The sequence below is a fragment of the Nicotiana tabacum genome, chromosome 1, assembly GCF_000715075.1.
Source record: "Nicotiana tabacum cultivar K326 chromosome 1, ASM71507v2, whole genome shotgun sequence".
Classification (NCBI taxonomy): domain Eukaryota; kingdom Viridiplantae; phylum Streptophyta; class Magnoliopsida; order Solanales; family Solanaceae; genus Nicotiana; species Nicotiana tabacum.
This window is the reverse complement of record NC_134080.1, coordinates 205,667,760-205,673,286: the sequence shown is the minus strand read 5'-3', so window position 1 is coordinate 205,673,286 and position 5,527 is coordinate 205,667,760. Positions and strand designations below refer to the sequence as shown.

The window sequence follows — 5,527 nt, the reverse complement described above, 5'->3', positions numbered from 1 at the left end:
ATACCATGGTACGGGCATATAACCAGCATCCCTTTAAAACGCTCCCATGTTTCATGCGGTGTCTCCATTGGTCTCTGTTTAAAACTCAAAATTTCACTAATTTGTTGACTAGTCTTATTGGGTGGGTGGAACTTGTTATGGAATTGCCTGACTAACTCATCCCAAGTTGTTATAGAATTTATGGGAAGTGAGTTTAGCCAAGTCTGGGCAGCTCCCGTCACTGAGAATGGAAACAATAACAGCTTGATTGCTTCAGGAGTTACGTTGGGCTGCCTTTGGGTTTTGCAGATAGAGAGGAAGTTCTTCAAGTGCTGCTGAGGATCTTCGACTTGCGACCCCGAAAATAGTCCCTTGTTCTGCAACAAGTGCAGCATGTTATTCGTAATTTGGAATGACTCAGCCTGTATCTGCGGAACTACAATGGCTGTGGATAGATTTTCAGCTGTGGGTTGTGCCCAGTCATAGAGAGCAGCCTCTGGCACTATTGGTACCGCTGGGTTTTCCTCGTGATCCCCCATGACTGTTTAGAATTGTTGGTTGTTGGTTGTTGGTTGTTTTTCCGATTAGCCCGATTCAAGGTCTTGAAAACTTTCTCGGGATCTGATAATGCTTCAAATACTTCACCAGATCTCGATGAGTTTCTAGGCATGCACCTGTGCAACCAAGTCAACAAACATTAAAATTTCAATGTAAAAATTGGGTATATAGAAAAAAATGACTACAATAAGAATTTTTGTACTTTCTTTCAATTGTAATTGATAACACCGTTAATTCCCCAGCAACGACGCCAAAATTTGATCACGCCCAACTATGCCTTACAAAAGGACAATGCGGACGTTGCAAATATAACCTGAGTATTTATGCCCAGAGTCGAATCCACAGTGTTCTTGTCGTGCAACCTCTTCATTCTTTCCTTGTACAACTTTGTGCTCTCAAAAGCAAGGTGTCTGAACTCGTCGAGCTCATGCAATTCTGTGATCCTCGTTGTGCCCGCAGCCTCGATGTCTAGATTCAGCTGTTTCAGTGCCCACCACGCTCTATGTTCAAGTTCCACTGGCAAATGGCAGGCCTTCCCGAACACCAACTTATATGGTGACATACCAATCGGTGTTTTAAAAGCAGTTCTATAGGCCCAGAGTACATCATCTAACTTTTTCGCCCAATCAGTTCTTGTGGCGTTCACAGTCTTGGTTAGCACACTCTTTATCTCTCTGTTGGACACTTCAACCTGCCCACTAGTTTGCGGGTGATAAGGGGTAGCCACCTTGTGGCGTACATCATACTTTGCAAGCAACTTCTTGAAAGCTCTATTACATAAGTGAGTGCCTCCGTCATTGATAATCGCTCTTGGTGTTCCAAATCTGGTGAATATGTTCTTCTTCAAAAACCCCACTACCACTCTTGCATCATTAGTGGGCAACGCTGTAGTTTCTACCCATTTGGACACGTAATTCACAGCAACATGTACTTATTGCTATAGGAGCTGACGAAGGGACCCATGAAGTCAATCCCCCAAACATCAAACACTTCCACCTCTTGAATTGGGTTCATGGGCATCTCATGGCGACAGGAAATGTTCCCGGTCCGCTGACATTCATTGCAGCCCTTCACCCATTGATGCGCATCTTTAAACACCGTTGGCCAAAAGAATCCGGCCTCAAGCACTTTCGCAGCTGTCCTGACCCCTCCAAAATGTCCTCCATAAGCCGATGCGTGACAAGCCTGCAAAACAGAAGATTGTTCTATCTCAGGGACACACCTCCGGATCATATTGTCAACACAAATTCTAAACAGGTAAGGCTTATCCCAATAATACATGCGGCAGTCACGATAAAACTTTTTCTTTTGGACAGATGAAAGGTCATAGGGAACTATACCGCAGGCCAGGTAATTTGCAAAATCTGCATACCATGGCGCTTTCTCAAGATTAGTAGCGAGCAGCTGCTCGTCTGGAAAGGTTTCCAGAATATCTTCAACCTCAACTGCATTTTCAGCTCCCTCAAGTCGAGATAGATGATCATCGACTTGGTTCTCTGTGCCCTTACGGTCACGAATTTCAAGGTCGAATTCTTGCAGCAGCAACACCCAACGAATCAGGCGTGGCTTAGACTCCTTCTTCTCAATCAAGTACCTGAGAGCTGCATGATCAGTGTATACAATTACCTTAGAACCAATCAGATATGATCTGAACTTGTCGAAAGCAAACACCACAGCCAACATCTCCTTCTCAGTCACAGTATAGTTCAGCTGGGCTCCACTCAGCGTTCTACTAGCATAGTAGATTGGATGCATCAGCTTGTCCTTCCGCTGTCCCAGCACTGCCCCCACTGCGTAGTCACTGGCATCACACATGAGTTCGAATGGTTGCTCCCAGTTGGGGGCAACAATGATAGGTGTTGTGACCAGTCTCTTTTTCAGCTCCTCGAATGCTACCCTGCAATCATCAGAAAACAAGAAAGGGTGATCTTTTTCTAACAACTTACAAAGAGGATTGGTAATTTTTGAGAAGTCTTTTATGAATCTCCGGTAGAAACCGGCATGCCCAAGGAAGCTTCTGATTGTTTTGACTGAAGTTGGAGGAGGTAACTTTGCTATTACATCCACTTTAGCACGATCCACCTCAATTCCTTTGCTTGACACCCGGTGTCCCAAGACTATGCCTTCTTGTACCATGAAGTGGCACTTCTCCCAGTTCAGAACCAGGTTAGTCTCGATACACCGTTTCAGCACACGCGTCAGATTTATCAGGCACTCATCAAATGAATTCCCCACCACTGGGAAGTTATCCATGAACAACTCCATTATGTCCTCTACCATGTCAGTAAATATGGCCATCATGCACCGTTGGAATGTGGGGGGTGCGTTGCATAGGCCAAAGGGCATCCTCCGAAAGGCATAAATGCCATAAGGACAAGTGAAAGAGGTCTTCTCTCTGTCCTCCGGTGCAATGGAAATCTGGTTGTATCCTGAGTACCCGTCCAAAAAACAGAAGTGTGACCTCTCTGCCAATCTGTCTAACATCTGATCAATGAAGGGAAGTGGGAAGTGGTCTTTCCGGGTGGCTAGATTTAGCTTTCTATAATCCATGCAAATTCTCCAGCCCGTGACTGTTCTTGTGGAGATCAATTCATTGTTATCATTCTTAACTACCGTCATGCCACCCTTTTTAGGTACACATTGAACTGGGCTAACCCAGCTGCTGTCAGAGATTGGGAAGATAATTCCCGCATCTAACCACTTTATTACTTCCTTCTTCACCACTTCCTTCATGTTGGGGTTCAGCCTTCTTTGGTGTTCCCTAGAAGGTTTGTGTCCCTCTTCTAGTAGAATTTTGTGCATATAGTAGGCGGGGCTAATCCCCTTTATGTCTGACATGGTCCACCCAATGGCAGTCTTGCACTCCTTAAGTACCTGCAAGAGTTGTTGTGCCTGCACATCTAACAAACTAGATGAGATAATAACAGGTAATGTGGAGTTAGGTCCAAGGAATTCATACCTGAGATGGTTGGGCAATGGCTTTAACTCCAACTTTGGTGGTTCTTCGATAGATGGCTTGGCTGGAGGAGTCTCTCGATTTTCCAAGTGTAAGGGCTAAAATTCTAGAGTTCTATCCCAGAACCCTCTACCCTCTAATGCCAACACCCATTCCGCCAATTCCTCTCCATTCACCTCATCCAAATTCATTAAACATGCAACAAGGGGGTCCTCAATGGTTAGCACCTCATCATCAGTCTCCACGATTACATCCACGGCATCAATAAGAGAACAATTGGCGAATTCACTTGGTCGCCTCATAGATTTCTGCACATTGAATGTTATTTCCTCATCGTTCAATCTCATCTTGAGCTCCCCGGTTTCACAATCAATGAGCGCTCTCCCTGTGGCTAAGAATGGTCTTCCCAAAATTATGGGAATCTCTTCATCCACTCTGCAGTCTAAGATCACAAAATCTGCAGGGAATACAAATTTCCCTACCTGAACTAGCACATCATCCAGTATACCAGAGGGTCGTTTCATTGTCCTGTCAGCTAGCTGCAACAACATAGAGGTGGGTCTAGCTCTTCCAATGCCCAGCCTCTTATAAATCGCCAGGGGCATAAGATTGATGCTGGCCCCTAGATCACACAGTGCTTTAGCAAAAGCAAAATTACCAATAGTGCATGGAATTGTAAAGCTCCCTGGGTCAGACAACTTTTCTGCAATTGGTCTAGTCACCACTGCACTACATGTCTGAGTAAGAGTAACTGTGGCCAAGTCTTGGAAATCAAACTTTCGAGACATCAAGTCCTTCATCATTTTCGCATACCCAGGCATCTCCTTCAAAGCTTTATTCAATGGTATGTTTACCTGCATTTGTTTCAGCATTTCAAAGAACTTCTTGTATTGTTCCTCCTTTTGATACTTAGTCAGCCTCTGAGGGAAAGGTGCAGGAGTTCTCTTCTTCCCAATCAACTGGGATTGATCCTTATCAGCTGCTACATCAACTATTGGTTCTTGGACTGTCTCAGCTTCTTTCTCGATCACATTCTGAATGATGTTCTCTTCCTGGGAAGGCTGGACTGGCACCTCTATCAGTTTTGTTGACTCATCCAGCTCAATGGGCACTGGTATAAGTGTCTCAGCTTGTCTAGTTTCTCGAGCCCTCTCTTGCTCTACATCCAGATCTCTGCCATTACGTAGACTTACCGCCATCAGCTGCTTTGGGCCTTGATCTTTTGGATTTATCTGGGTGTCTGCAGGTAGTGTCCCATGAGGACGATTGTTCAGAGACATAGAAATTTGGCCCACCTGCACTTCAATATTCTTGATTGCTGCATCATGCGCATCCACTCTCTCATTAATCTTTGCATTAGACCCAATAACCTGCTGCATCATTGCCTCAAGTCTAGCAAACCCATCTTCCTGCCTTCCACCATGCTGTTGCTGAGGAGGGTGATACCCCTGCTGCTGATTCTGATTATTATATCCCTGTGGCCTTGGGTAAGGTGCCATATTGTTAGGGGGTCTCATACCTCCCATGTTTCCATTGTTGAACTGTGGATGGACTGGCTTGTATTGCTGATTTTGCTAGCCCCAATTCTGACCACCCTGTCTCTGGCCTCCATAATTAGACACATAATTCATGTCTTCAGGGTAGTGGTGATGATCATGTTCTGCATTCCATTGGTTACCGATTGGCTGACTAATGCAAGATGCGCACAAGCCCCCATTGGTAGTATCTACGATATGTACCTGCTGCTTCTGCCCTGACTCTTCCACCTTTTTGGTGAGTATACTCATTTGTGTCAATAAGGTGTCCATATTTTCAGCCATAGAGTTGGATGGATCTAAGGGCACTGAGTGAACCACTGGAGTGATAGGTGCATTCCTGGTTGTCCATCCTGAATTTTGTGCAATCTTGTCAAGCAGACTCTGGCCTTCTCTCCATGTTTTGCTCAAAAATGCTCCACCAGCTGAAGCATCAACAATGTTCTTCACGCTATCTGACAATCCCATGTAAAACCGCTGCCCCAACATCAGATCTGGA

The 5,527-nt window shown here is 45.1% G+C and overlaps 1 non-coding gene across 1 annotated transcript; it reads left to right on the top strand.

Moving 5' to 3' along the window:
• On the top strand, nucleotides 1-107 carry LOC142165133 (small nucleolar RNA R71). Its single transcript, XR_012696097.1, has one exon. It is a non-coding gene; the product is annotated as a small nucleolar RNA R71 (small nucleolar RNA).
• Nucleotides 108-5,527: the final 5,420 nt, after the last annotated feature.